Below are 14,512 nucleotides of genomic sequence, written 5' to 3'. Positions count from 1 at the left end.
GTATGGAGTTGTTGATGTTAAATAATTATAACTGCAATACTTTTTGGAGAATTTATTTTTTTCGTAATTGGAGATATTTATATTTGCTTTATCTAAGCTATAATTCTGGAGTATTAGCATATTGTGAAATTTATTGATTATAATAAATTTTATGATTTATTTTCTTACTTATGTATGAGGTATTTATGGAAAAAGTTTATAAGCTTTTGCATTACTTATTATTATGCTTATCCATATGATATGAGTTCTCACCCTTCTTTTGGAATGATTTTCTATGCGACATCGCTCAGGTACCGAGGATAGTGGAGCTTCTCGCGAGGGTTAGTCGGAGGAGCTAGTCTTTTAGATATGTTTTTAGTGATGGGAGTCATGTTCTGTTATGTAACACAGGGAAACGCTTAGTTTTGTACCTTGATGTTAAGAGTCATTTTATGAACTCTATTTATTTTTGGATTATGTTTTATCTTGGAGTTGAAATAAATCTGCTGTGCAATGCATATGATGTTATGACATTAAAGTTGGAAATTTATATATTTCTTATGAGCATGACATGTATTTTGATTTATGTTTCTGGAGAATAAATGTGATACCCTCTATGTTATGCATTGTACTCTGATTTATGCTATAATAATTGTGCGGGGTTTAGAGGGTATTACATACCCAACAAGAGGCAGTTACACTTATTAAGCCCAGCTCCCCCACTATAAATAGGGAGTGATTACCATTTGTAAAGGACTCTTGACTCATTTGCTAAATAACACATGAAGTTCAGTTATATTCTTTTTCTAACTTTCTCTCTCTAAGTCCAATCTCTCTACTCTAGGGGCTATACAATGTTCATGGCAAGAACATGGTTCAACTGTGCTTCAATAAACTTCAGATTTAGTTAATGAAGCTTAGAGGTTGAGATTCTAGATTAAGGGATGTGAATTTTGAACTGTGATTGTGGAATTAGTTTCAAGTTCTGGATTTTTTCGATGAAGATTGGGGAGGGACTGAGGGAGAAGATTAATGAGGGAGATGGTAATGATGATGAAGAAGGTGGTGAAGATGATGAGGACGATAACTGAGGAAACCGAAGCTGATAATTAGGATTCATAGTGTTGTTCCTTTGTTATGTTGTCTGCATTTTAGCTAAGTTAAGTTTTTGGCCAACATGTCGGACCCGATGTCACAACATCTTGCCTGTGACATCTGTCCCTGCGAAACTTGCAAAGAGTTGGCTAGGTTTTCTGTGAAGCTTCGTTCTGATTACTTGGTGATCAAGCTAGGGTATTTTTGGAAGCTTCTATGCGCCGTTCAAGGATTATATTCTATGTGATCATATCGGTTTCAATGATTTGATCTAAGGTTGTGTGGGAGTTTTATTTCTGGAATAGGAAACTTTTTATTGAAGACTTTTTCTGCAGATTTGTTTCCTAGTAACTACCTGAGTGTTGTGTGGACCTTTGCTTGTCCAAGCCCATCGAAGACAAGGCCTGGATGACTGTTGTATATGAAGACCAAAACCTAGTGTTTAGGTAGAGAGCTTCTGTTGAGTAAAACTAGGGTTTACTCTTGTATGTGTTCACACTTGTTGTTCTCTCAGCATATTCATGTATTGATTCTTTTGCTGAGAGTTGAGTTTTTGTTGTTTGATCATGAGATCTGTCTTTGCTCTTGTGTTGAGCTTTTGAATCACTGCGGCAGTGATTGAGAGAAAGTGAGAGGGGCTCTCATACTTAGGGGGAGGACTAAGTAATAAACACTTGTAGAGATAGGTAGAAAAGGTTGTGTACTGGGGTAGTTCAGTTAAGACCTTTTGTGTACAATTTCTCTGAATAGTGGATTATCTTTCTCTTGGGTGAAAACCCTCCAGACGTAGGTGATTTTGCACCGAACTGGGTTAACAATCCCGTGTGTCTTGTCTTTGTTAATGTTCTCTGTATTGCATATTCAATAAACTGTTTTGTATGAAGTTGTACAAGATGTCTTAGACATCTGGTAGAACATCTGTCCGCGTGTGCCAGAATTTCACATAGTATAAGAATGTGATGACTAAATTTAACATAAACCATTTTAAAGGGGTTGTATATGAATTAAACAGACATAAGGGACTAAAAGTGGAGCAGAAGTTAATTTTGAAATAGGCCTGTTCCGGTCAAGAACATAGAATCAAGGCATGGTGCCTAGAGTGTGTGGAGTGTGATCGGAAATCTTAGAGAGATGAACTCGTAACTGTTTAGAGAGAGAAAATATAACTGAATTTCAATGTTGTTATTGCCAAATGAGCTAAGAGTCCCTTACAATTGGTAACCGTCCCCTATTTATAGATTTGGGGTTGGGCCTTCGTGCCTTTAACCTGTCTGAATGGGCCAGTTGGGCCTTGAGGAGAGCGGCCCAAGGTCCAGGCATGTTTCGCGCCTAAGGCTGAGTCTCCTGGGCGAGGGACCCTGTGGTCTCGCCCAGTCCACAAGTCCACAAGACACCGAGCTCGAAGCATGAGAGCTACGTGAGATTTTAAACAGAAGAAACCAAGGCGAGGACTATGAAAGACTAAACAATGATAAAACCTAAAGTTTTTAACAAAATGAAAAAACAATTGCCAACAAGGCTGGGAGAATAAAGTCAAAAACCTTCGTGTTCTAAACTTTTCGCTGCACCACCCTTTTCCTAGGCAAACTGAGTCCACAAGCAGTCCCAGGGCGATGGCACTTGACCTGCTCGCCTTGCCAGCGCTACGCACATGCTCTAATATCATGACCCTTTGACAGGTGTCATGCGTTCGCCACGCGTTGCGCCCTGAAGTAGTTTTTAAGTCAGCAAATCCTTCGAATCTTGACTGCCACTTTTGAAATGTCTTTTCGATTCCTAGCGAACCCTGTCAACCCGAATTTCAACCAATAAGCTTCCGTTACGGTACCTTCCATTTAATGTGTTATGTCAAACCTTGACATTTTTTTATTTTGAACCAATCAGTATCAACGATTACAACTTTTCGCCTAACACGTTGCCTTTACTTTTTCGGGATTAATGTCACATTTTCCAAGTAATCATTCCACCTTTGTCATGATGGACACGATTTCCGAACCGACTCTTAATTCCTACTTTAAAACTTTCTTTCTTCTCCACTTTCGCCATTCTTGAACATCCAGCGATAATCCAAAAGTCATCGACTCAACATTTCCTGTGAGCCTTCTCCCTTCTTTCTCAGAAATGACTCCCAAGCGTCGTTCCCATAGGTCCTCCCGATCCCGAAGTGCTGCCTCTGCGCCCCGCACTCCTGCCCCGGCGGCTACGCCTCCTGCCGGGGGAACTCCCCTTAACGAAGATGAGAAAGATGCCTTTTGGCGACAAATTTTCATCAATCTTCCCCAGCCCACAGTCGAAGAGCCTAAGCATACGGCCATTTGTCAAACCTCTGAGCTGTCTACTGACGAGTCCATCGCCGAGTCAATTCGTAAAGCCGAAGGGCTCTGCCGTGAGAAGTCTTTGGAGGATGCCCTCATCATCGGCCCAGGCTTGGACATCCGTCGCCCCTGGAGGTGTCGTGGTCTTGAACAAAAGGCTAAAAGACCACATTTCTTCTATGTTTATGAATATTTTTACCTTGAGTTAGGAATCAAATTACCCTTTTCCCCATTCCTCTGCCAAGTCATGAGGGAAATCAACGTGGCCACTTGCCAACTCCATCAGAATGCTTGGGCCTTCATCCGTTGCTTCGAGATCCTCTGCGAAGCTATCGGCCTCAAAGCAAAAGCCTCACACTTTTTCTACTTTTATGGGGTAGACCCAAAATGCCTGAAGACGGAAACTCCCGGATGGATTTCCTTGAAATCCCTCTCAGGTCGGCAGCGCTTTTACCTTTATAAGAGTAACGTTAAGAAGGGCCCCGAGCGACGCTATTTCCGTGTGATCGTTCGTCCCCTTTACCCTGAAGCCTGCACCCAACGAGATGGATCCGTTCTATTTCCCCTTTACTGGACGAAGAGTCCTTGTGATGTTCCCCCGCCAACTGACTCGTCGCTGACCAGCGAAGACAAAGCCACCATCGGCCTTTTCGTTGGACTTCCCATCTTTGAGTGCTCCCAACTGTTGGAGGCTGTCCGCAGTGGCTCCCTCCGCTCACTCTTGGAGGGGTTCAATTTCACCGAAGCCTCGCAGCAACGTGCTTTGGCCGCTGATTCTCCCAAATTTCCTCCCACCTTTAACACCGAGGGAGTGAAACAGAAACGCACCGCGGCTAGTTCAGACACCGAAATCGCTGCCCCTCCTGCGAAGAGAGTCAGGGGGTCTTCCTCCACTACCATCATCCCCTCCGCCGAGGTGACTAAGGCCGTCCCCTCTCCAAAAGGGCCCGAACCTGCGCCGGAGGATACCGTCCAACCTTTACCCTTAAGAGAAATCCAAAAATCCAAAAGGGGTGCCCCTGGTATCGATGCTCCCTCTTCTCAGAAAGAGAGAAAAAAGAAGAAAAAGGTGAAAAGATCCAAGACCGGCGACGTTGCTGCTTTCCCTCAAGCTTTGGGGGGTGAGGAAAACGCTTTTTCAGGCGACACTGAACCATCCCCCTGCCCTAGAGGAATTGCTACCGGTGAGCCAAATCAGGAGGGGGTCCCTTCGACGATTCTCTTCCCTGATCGTCTGTCTCCTCAAGTCGAGGCGACCCTAGATGAAACCTTGCTTGACCGCCCGGTAGACCCACAGGGTGAAGACCTTGCTCCTCGCACCCCACCATCTCCCTGCCAAACCTCTTTCAAGGCCAATCTCACTTCCACTGGTGATCAAGCAGGCTCCATTCCAAACCAGCGGACTTATCCTATTGATTTCGTCATTTCTGACAATTTCTTTAGGAGCGCGAGAGTGGCTGAGATTCCCGACCTTAATCAGGCCGCGCAGGAAGCTCTGTTCAAACTTCTACGCGCAGGGTGTCTCTTCGCCCAACTGTCTCAAGGCTCAGCTTCTTCTCTAGAGATGGAGAGACTCCAGCAGGAGGTTGAAGGCTACTAGGCAGCGGGGTAGGAAGCGCACCGCAAGTATGACGAGATGCTGTCCCAAATGGTGGCTCAAACCAACAAGCAAGCAAACTTATGCATAGAGCTAAACCGCCATGAGGAAGACTTATCAGCTTGTAAAGATAGGATGGAAGATTTGGAGCTGGATTGGTTTGAACTGCGACGGGAAGTGAACGCAAAGATAGAGTCGAACAACTCCGGCAGGGCCACTTGCATCCTCAAGGATCGGGAAATCGCGTCCCTCCTCTGTGAACTGGAGGATACGAACGAGTCTCTCGCCGACGTGAGGTTGCAGCTCGAGGAAAAGAAACGGGCCCTTGCCGAGAGGGACTCGCAAATCAAGACTTCTCAGGCTAGGTCCGTGGCAGGCGCTGCTGTTGAAATTTTGGAGGAGCGAGGTCGTGGTTTCTTCCTTGCCAAAGCTCAAGTTCAACATCTCTACAAAGGAATAAACCTTGACAGCATGGGAGCATTTAAGAAAGTTACTCCTCACGGGCTTGTCGGTTGAGATGATCCCCCAGGCTATTCCGCCGAGCACTTTGCTGAAATTGAGGAAGAAAAGATGAGGGAGAAAAGTTAATGAAACACAGTTATATTCATACTAATTGTATGTACTTTGCTTTCTTGGTAATTGAATTGTATCTTTCTATTCCTTTAACTTGTTTCGTGCAATGTTTTATTCTCGAGCTTTTCGTCGCCGTTTTAGGCTCTGCCTTAAATTCCATCGCTTCGTGTTCTCCGTTCGCCTTTTAGGCTTAGCTTTTCATTTTGCTCATTCGTGTAGCGATTTTGAAGGTGTGCCAAAGAAACTAGGACTTTTGCTCAGCTTTTGAACCAAGGATTTTCTTCGCACCAATATTTCCCGTAAGAGCAGGTGCGGCCTCGAGAGTTTTTTCCCACCAAGGGCTTACACTGCTGGGGGCCCAATGGTCATATGGGTTTACCCAGACTAAGGCCTAGTTTATATTCTCGCCACATATTTCGGGGAGGTCTCTTATTCCCAAATTTCGGGGGAACTAAGGGGATAAGGGACTTGCCCCATTTTGGGGATAAGTCGCTTTCCCGCACACATCGCCAACGAGAAATCAGCGTTTCGCACTGGACTTCCCCGGAGCAATCCCCAGACATCAAGGTCGTGTAAGGATTGCCACCTTCGGAGAATTTTTCTCACCAGGCGAACATGATATAATGATCGAATTTTTGCTATCTGGGTAGCGTCGGTTCGCGCCGGACTTTCCTGGAGCAATCCCCAAACATCAAGGTCGTGTTGGGATTGCCACCTTCGGAGAACTTTTCTCACCGGGCGAACGGAGTTGAATGATTTGAGCTAGGAGTATTTCTGGCGAATATCCTTTTGTATTTGATTTCTTTGAATTTTTACATCGAGGGATGCCTCATTAAAAAACTTCCGTGTCGGTGAAAAAGAGTGCATCTTTATTTTTTAGTCCTACTTCGTGGCTAACCCCAATCGCCATCCTCTTTGCCGCGCCCCTACTTGCCTAGCTCGTCCCTCAAAGTATGGTTCCCAGCACTTCCTCTTTCATCCCCGAGGTACTCGCTATCCATTCACTCGTAGAATGCCCATTCACCTATAGTTCTTTCTTTTGCCTGTTACCCTTGACCTTCTTGTTCCTGGAGGCTATTTCCCTCGCCACAGATTTCCCTTTGTTCCTACCACCGTGTGCCGAGCCTTTCTTCTTCCGAAAGCGGTCAGGCACTTTGCTCAACCCTTGTCCATGCTTCGGCCCATCGCCACTTTCCCCTTCCAGTCGCCTGGTCCCATGCTCAAAAGAGCTGACGCTTTGAACCGCGGAAAGTTCCAAAGTGTAGCGTCCTTCAGACTCCAACGGAAGAGGTCAAAATTGCCCTCTACCAGATTTTCAAACCGTCTTTCTTGCTCAAGGGTGAGCCTAGGCTCAATCGCCAACACTCCCCTACTGAACTTATACCTTTCTAGGTCATCCATGATGCCTGCCCAGCGTTCTTCCGCTGTAATGTCTGTGAACGGTCCGTCCCATTCTGTCTTCCCGACTTCTTCTTCAACTCGCCTCTGGTTACTCCTCTGCCTTTTCGCCCTCCCATGGTCTATCTCCCGCGTCTCAACCCTTGACCTACTATGCTCGTTCTGACCTTCCTATTGAATGTCAATTTCGTGACACTGGTGCCCCTCGCCTGCTCCTTTTTTCCCGTACATGCTGAGACAATTATTGTAGCATTCCCTCGCCCTTCTTTGATCCACCACAATTTTCCCCACCTTCCCACAAAGCAGCGGGTACTTTATTGCAAGATGGGCTGTTGAAATGACGGCGCACAAACGGTTTAAGGTATTCCTCCCAATGATAACGTTGTACGAGGCTACAACTTGTATCACCAGGTACCTTACACGAAGGAGCTTGGCATTGTCCTCTATTCTAAAAACGGTGTCTAGATCTATATAACCTCGCACCCACACTTACTCGCCCGAGAACCCTACTAGCGTTCCAGTATAGGGCATCAAATCCTTATCGGTCAAACCCAACTTATCAAACGCATCCTCGTAAATGATATCGGCGGAGCTACCTTGATCCAAAAGTACCCAGCGAACATTAAAACTGTTGATCCGAACCATAACGACCACCAGATCATCTTTATGCATTTTGACTCCCTCAAAATCCGCTGATGAGATTACTATATCTGGATGCTGGAGACCAAAAGGAGCTTGGTATTGTTGCACCGAGGTTACTGCCCTGACATGTCTTCTTCTTGCGGAAGCTGTATCTCCCCCTCCGCGGAAACCTCCAATAATTGTGTTAATTGTGCCCACCGGTGGGTCGAGATCTTTATTAAATGTTTCTTCTGCGTTCTTTTTCTTGGTAGCCAGTGTTTCCTTCTTTGGCATGCGGCGGCGATCCTCCCGTCGGCGATCATCCTGTTGGCGAGAGTTCCTATACCTATTTTTCTGTTGTCGTTCTCCATTCCAATGCTCATTGCGGTCATTTAGCTGCGCTCGCCCTGCTCTGATGAGCTTTTCTATCTCATTCTTTAAACTGAAACAATCACTTGTATCATGTCCTGCTGACCGATGATACTCACACCACTTAGTCTTATCTGATTTTGGTCGCGGCGGGTCTGCTTCTCTTTCGCCCTCTTCAACGGCATGGGTCGCCTTGACCTCACGCAACAGCTCCGTTAGATGAGCACTCAGACTCTTTCCCGACTCTCCACGCCGACAAGAGTCAGCCAGGTGCCAGGGTCGGCGATGCTCAGCATTGTCCCTCCTTGGATACAAAGGGTCTCTCGTTGTCTTCTCCGCTGCCCGGACTTTCCTGTCTCGCCTCTTACTCCCTTCAACCTTGTCTTTGCTAGCTTTATGCTCTGGCGACGCGTCCCCTTGATCACCATCCTTTTCCACTGTAAGACCTGGATTTTCAGAACAAGTTAGTTTCCGACTCACGCGTAGAATCAGTGTAAGCGTGACAGGAGTTTGATATTTGAGGAAGATTAATGATGAAGAAAGTTCAGGAATTGCTTGAGGAATGTTGCGTAGTCGCTGTAGGAATTAGTGCGAGTCGTCTGGACACCTGTCTTATGGCGAGCGTGTCCAGAATAGGCTAATTTCGCTTTAGAGTAACGTTTTAAGTGAGATTTCTAATCCTTGGAAAATTTAAAGATTCTCTTTATTTTTCCTTCAACCAGCGTATCATTTCGGAACTCTGGACTATACGCACGATAGTATTCACTTTTCGGAAGTCCGACGACGCTAATTTCTTTGCTTCGAAACCCTAGTTTTGAGCGATGGATGAAGACTTTTTCTATTCGGGACTTCTAACGAAGTTTCCGTCCGAGTTGCCAGATTTGTTTCGACATGTCCAATCTTTCTCCAGAAGGAAGTTTTGTCGTTTGAGCATCACAGCAAAAAGTAGTTTTTCGGGACAGATTAACTTACACCGCTTTTGGGATTTTAGATATTGTTTTTCCCAAATCATAGATATTTATTTTGAGTTCTGGAATTATGACACCAGAATCTCTCTTAGAATTCTTCGGTGAATGTGCTGCAAAAATCGGAATCGCGAAATTTTCATTTTTCCGCGATTTCACCCGCCTATAAATAGGTGAAAAAACAAAAATCTCTTCATTCTCACCCATTCAAGGCCGCGAGCAAGGAGAGAGGAGGAGAGGAAGATTTTTCGCGAAAACTTGACCAATCTTCGTGCAGTTCGTCCCTACTTCGAGGTACTGAGGTAACTAGCATGATTCTTACCTCTGATTACCTTTTCTACTGCGTTTCTAAAGTCGTTTCTGTGCTCACAATTTTGAGCTTTTTGTAAAACTGTCTGATTTCTCTGATTTCTTGGTTGGGGTTTGTTCCCTAAGTTCCCAAGAGCCTAAAACCTCTGTCAGTAATCGCCGATTGCGATCCAGTTGTCAAGGATCTGAAAAACTGATTCAAAACCCTTTTTGTCTCACATTTCGAAACTTTATTGTCGAAAAGACGTAATCTGACTTCGTGCCTTTAGGATTTGTTGTCACGGATGTCGTTAGGATCATTGCTGTCAAATTTGTTTTCCGAACTGATAACTTTGAGGTTTTGAGCTATTATTTTGGACCAAAATGCCCCTGAACGGCCGTATTTCGATCCGATTGTCCGAAAATTGTTCCGAAAGTTTCTTTGCCTTAGTTTTACCCTAAAACTACCTTGTAAACTGATTTGATCGAAGAAAAAGAGCCGGCCGAGAGCTATTCCTTTAGGGGGGGGGGGGAGTTTTCGTTTTCGAAAACTTGTCTTTTCGTACCCGATTGTCGTATTCTGAAGCTTTAATGCTTTGTCTATCGTTTATGTGTTGTATTGCGATCGAACTAATCGATTTTGTTTGGATTCTGATTTGTTTTTCTCCGAGGTTCAGTTGACGGAACTTTGGAATATTCAGAGCATTTGCTTGAAGGAAACTTTGATTACGAGACTGGATCAGCTCGAGGTTCGGGCAACTTACATATTAGCTATGATTGCATGATAGGCGTCGATAAATTCGACTTATGTTTTATCTGATGTTGATTATGATGATGAGTTGATGTTATGATGCTTTTCCATAACTTGTGATGTTGTGATATTGTTGGTTTGTGCGTTTTGACGCGATTTCGGAGTGGGGAACCTCTGAACTGGTTAAAGTTGGTGTTTCGGGTTGGATGAACAACCCTAGGCAAGTCCAAATGTGGGGTTTGAGACTTAGCCATATGTTGGAATTCTTAGACTTTCCCCGGGAAATGTATTTTGGGTGGTTGATCTTTGAAAACTTAGAATGATAGAGCTTTGAAAACTAAAGACTTGGGAAACTTAGACTTTGAGAAATAAACTCATAACCTGACTAATGTGAATTGAAATTATTTTTATTAACGAATAATCATAGGAGAAACTAAAGGGGAAATTATTTACGAAAGACGGGGAAAAGTCGACTTTGTTGTGGGTTTGGAGAGTTGTTGGAATTGGGGAAAGCCACTGAGGTGAGCTACGGTGATGAGTGAAAGTCACCAAGTACTTTAAGTACTTTTGTTGTTGGGGTGTGTTGTATTGACCGACACTAAACCCTTGTGTTCTATTGTGGCGGGAGTTGTGTTGTATTGACCGACACTAACTCCGAGTCGTGTTGTATTGACCGACACTGACTCTGGGCTTTGTTTGCGGGTTTTGTGGAGGGAGTTGTGTTGTATTGACCGACACTTACTCCGAGTTGTGTTGTATTGACCGACACTAACTCTTGGGTTGTTTTGAGATTGGGTTTGAGCTAAACGCTTGTGTGGTAAGGACGATTCGATGTTTGGCTAACCGTATTGCATCAATCGGGTGAATAACGGGAATGGTTCACCTGTGCATTTCATGGTGAATAACAGGAATGGTTCACCACTGCATTAATGATGAATAACGGGAATGGTTCATCATACGGTGAATAACGGGAATGGTTCACCAAGGATGAATAATGGGAATGGTTCATCCAGGATGAATAACGGGAATGGTTCATCCATAGTGAAGAACGGGAATGCTTCACTTGTGGCGAACGGGAACGCGTCAAAAATCCGGATCATATTGTGAATTTCACGCATACATTCATTCTGACTTGAATTGTGTGCTGTTTGTTTATGGAAGCATTGTTAGAGCCATAACATGCTAGGATTATCTATATGTTATATAACAACATATGTATTTATACCCCATATCACATGTTGAGTGTATATCTACTTATTTCTGTGAGTTGACCCTAGCGCCTTGGCTTTGTTTGTATGTTTGTGTTTGGGCGGTCGGCCTGCTGCTAGATGTCGATGGCCGACTGGTTCTCGATGGTCTCTCCCTCGGGGGGAGATCAGATATGACCTTGTGGATAGGGATGCCCCCACCGCTTGGGTGATCGATGTGGCTGGTCACCAGGCGACATACAGGGGAAGGGTCATGGAGGACCGGACGGATGAGCGAGGACGCCTGACGAGGGGAGTGCTACGGCGTATGGAGCTGAGTTTTGACTTGCCGCCCTCAGTTCACTATGGACCAGGCATTGGTCATGGACCACCTGCACCACCTTCGACTTCACCTTCTGTTGAGGAGGACCCGGCGGAGATCGAGCCTGCTGTTGCTGCACCTGTTGCGCCACCTCCTGCTACTGCCATTGCCCCTACCGACGTGGCGTCGTCCTCTAGGCTCGTGCAGCTGATGACCCTATTTTAGTAGTCTTTTTAGGGTCATTTCATCGGTTGTTTTGAGTCTTTTTGTTGAGTCTCATGTAGTGTTTCATGCATTCTCATGCATTTTATTCTTTTCTTTAGTTTTTATATCGTTTTGGTAATTTAGTAGTTTTTTAGGTAGTTTTCTTGCATTTTCAGTAAAGTTTAGGACTTGCATGGTTTTGTTGTGTTTTATGAGGGACTTCTTGTGCTAATGAGCTCTTGGAGGTTCTAGAATCTTCCTTGTCTTGTTGGTTAGGTTTGGAGTGCAGAAACTGAAGGAGAAGGAAGGCCAAGAAGCATGGAATTGATGAAGAACTTAAAGAGAATTGAAAAGAGGAGTTTCAGAAGCCAAAAAGTCATTTTCAGGCGAGCTAGAGCGCCTAGGCGCTGGGAGTGGGCGCCTAGGCGCCAATAGGGTCAGAGAGCTTGTTTTTCAACATGCAATTGGCGCTCAGGCGCTCTGAATTGGCGCATGAGCGCCCAGTTTCGTTTGTTTTTGCCTATAAATAAGGCTTAGGCCAATTTCTTTGATACATTTTGACATTTTCACTCATTTTTGGTCAAGTTTGAGAGCTGAGGAGAACTTTGGGGCCAAGGGAGGCTTCCAACTTGTACTTTTCCTCAGGTTTTATTTACATTTTCTTCATGAATTCACTAGCCAGGAGTGGCTAGTTCTTTTTTTGCTTTGGGTTAAGAGATTCTATGAAATTTTAGTTGTTAAATCCTATCTCTATGCATGAGTCTTAATTCAATCTTGTATTTCAATTCCTTATTGCATGTTTAGCTTTGGTGCACCTTTGCTATAGGCTAGATTATAATCAAATGGAAATTTGTTATGATTTAGGGACATGAATTGGAATAGATCCTTCTATACTTGCTTCTAGGAATAGAGTGAGGGTAGGGTTTTGTTGGCCTGAATAGCCATGCTATCATACCTCTTATGAATGTTTAAGTAACACAAGGAATTGGGCTTATCTTTCAATTTGAGAGAATTACTTTTGTGAGGAATCAACTAGTAAGTACATAGGCTATATCAACAAGAGTGTAATCAAGGATTCACATGCATAGGATAGTTGGACTAAAATGGATTAGATGATCAAAAACCCAAGGCAATTTTCCATCAATTGTTATTTACATCATTTTCAACATTGCTCTTTTGCAAATCTTTTGTCACAATCAACCAAAATCAATTTCTAAATTTTACTGTTTTAAGAACTTGCAAACTTTAGGCTTAAATCAACAATTCTCACTCACAATCCCTGTGGTTCGATATTTTAAAACCCGGAGGTATTCGTACACTTGCGAATTGACCAACAAGTTTTTTGCGCCGTTGCCGGGGATTGTTTGTGGTTTTCGGTTTAAGTTAAAGAGTTTGTTTGTTTGTTTTACTAAGCATTGCATTGAATAGATGTTACTAACCTTTTCTCTATTTTTGTGATTTCAGTTTATGCACAGTAGGCTTGGCACGGATCCATTGCTGTTTGATCCGGAGCCTGAACGTACTCTTCGCCGTCGTCGAGCCCAACAAAGGCTTGAAGCCATGGCTGCTCAAATGACGGAAGAGGAGATGCAAGCCCACATTGAAGAAAGAGTGAATGAGGCTCTTGCTCAAAGACTCCAAGAGCAAGAATTGGAGAATGCCAATCGTTCTCTTAGAGACCTCACCTCGGCTGCCATGAGCTACGATTATCCGGGCAGCATAGTTTCCCCCGATGGCACGGGAAACTTTGACCTGAGGCCGGCATTCATCAACTTGGTGAGCCAAAGTCAGTATGGTGGAGGTGCTCTTGAAGATCCTCATGCACACATGGAGCGGTTTATCCGCAATTGCAACACCTACAGAGTTCAGAATGTTTCAGCGGACACAATCCGTTTGAGTTTGTTCCCTTTTTCATTGAGGGATACTGCTGAAGAGTGGTTGAATTCACAGCCCCGACTTGGCTGAGAAGTTCACCACAAGGTTTGTTCCAAGAGCCCTCTTGAGGAAGCTCAAGAATGACATCATGACTTTTACTCAATCCACCGATGAGAATCTCTATGAAGCTTGGGAGAGGTTCAAGAAGCTCTTGAGGAGGTGTCCTCAACATAACCTTACTCAAGCTGAGCAAGTAGCAAAGTTCTATGATGGTCTCCAATATTCTTCGAGGTTTGGTTTGGATGCGGCTTAAAGTGGAGAGTTCGATGCCTTACTTCCACAAGTGGGGTATGAGTTGGTTGAAAAGATGGCTATAAGAGCCATGAACTCTAGTAATGATCGCCAAGCCCGAAGAGGAGTCCTTGAGGTTGAAGCTTATGATCAACTTATGGCCTCCAACAAGCAACTCTCCAAGCAAATGAATGAGATTCAAAATCAAATGAAGACTACCAAGATTGGTGGTCGAGTTGCCAAGGTGGAGTGTGTGACTTGTGGAGGGCCACATGACAGCGAAGAGTGCACAGAGACTAGACCGGTGGAGGAAGTGAAGGCTATGGGTCAAGCTCGGAATGACCCATTTTCAAACACTTACAATCCAGGATGGAGGAATCACCCTAATTTTTCTTGGAGGCAGGGTAATAATGGGCAAGGAAATGGTTTTCAAAGACAATTTCCTAGCCAAGGATTCCAAGGCCAAAGCTCAAGACAACCTCAAGAGCGAGGAGAAGGTGAAGGTAGTGGTTCCAAGAAGAGCTTAGAAGAGTTGGTGGAAACTTTCATCAACCGGACGGAGAACAATTACAAGAATCAAGAGGCGGCTATCAAAAATCTTGAGAATCAATTTGGCCAGCTGGCCAAGCAAATAGCCGAGAGACCTCAAGGTAAATTTCCTTCCGACACTATCCTCAATCCT

At 44.4% G+C, this 14,512-nt stretch overlaps 1 non-coding gene across 1 annotated transcript; it reads right to left on the bottom strand.

Moving 5' to 3' along the window:
• Positions 1-13,669: 13,669 nt before the first annotated feature.
• LOC130741541 (small nucleolar RNA R71) lies at positions 13,670-13,776 on the bottom strand. The gene has a single exon (XR_009020434.1). It is a non-coding gene; the product is annotated as a small nucleolar RNA R71 (small nucleolar RNA).
• Positions 13,777-14,512: the final 736 nt, after the last annotated feature.

The sequence above is a fragment of the Lotus japonicus genome, chromosome 2 (genome assembly GCF_012489685.1).
Source record: "Lotus japonicus ecotype B-129 chromosome 2, LjGifu_v1.2".
Taxonomy (NCBI): Eukaryota; Viridiplantae; Streptophyta; class Magnoliopsida; order Fabales; family Fabaceae; genus Lotus; species Lotus japonicus.
The sequence above is the reverse complement of the archived record's forward strand: the minus strand, read 5'-3'. Positions and strand labels throughout refer to the sequence as shown.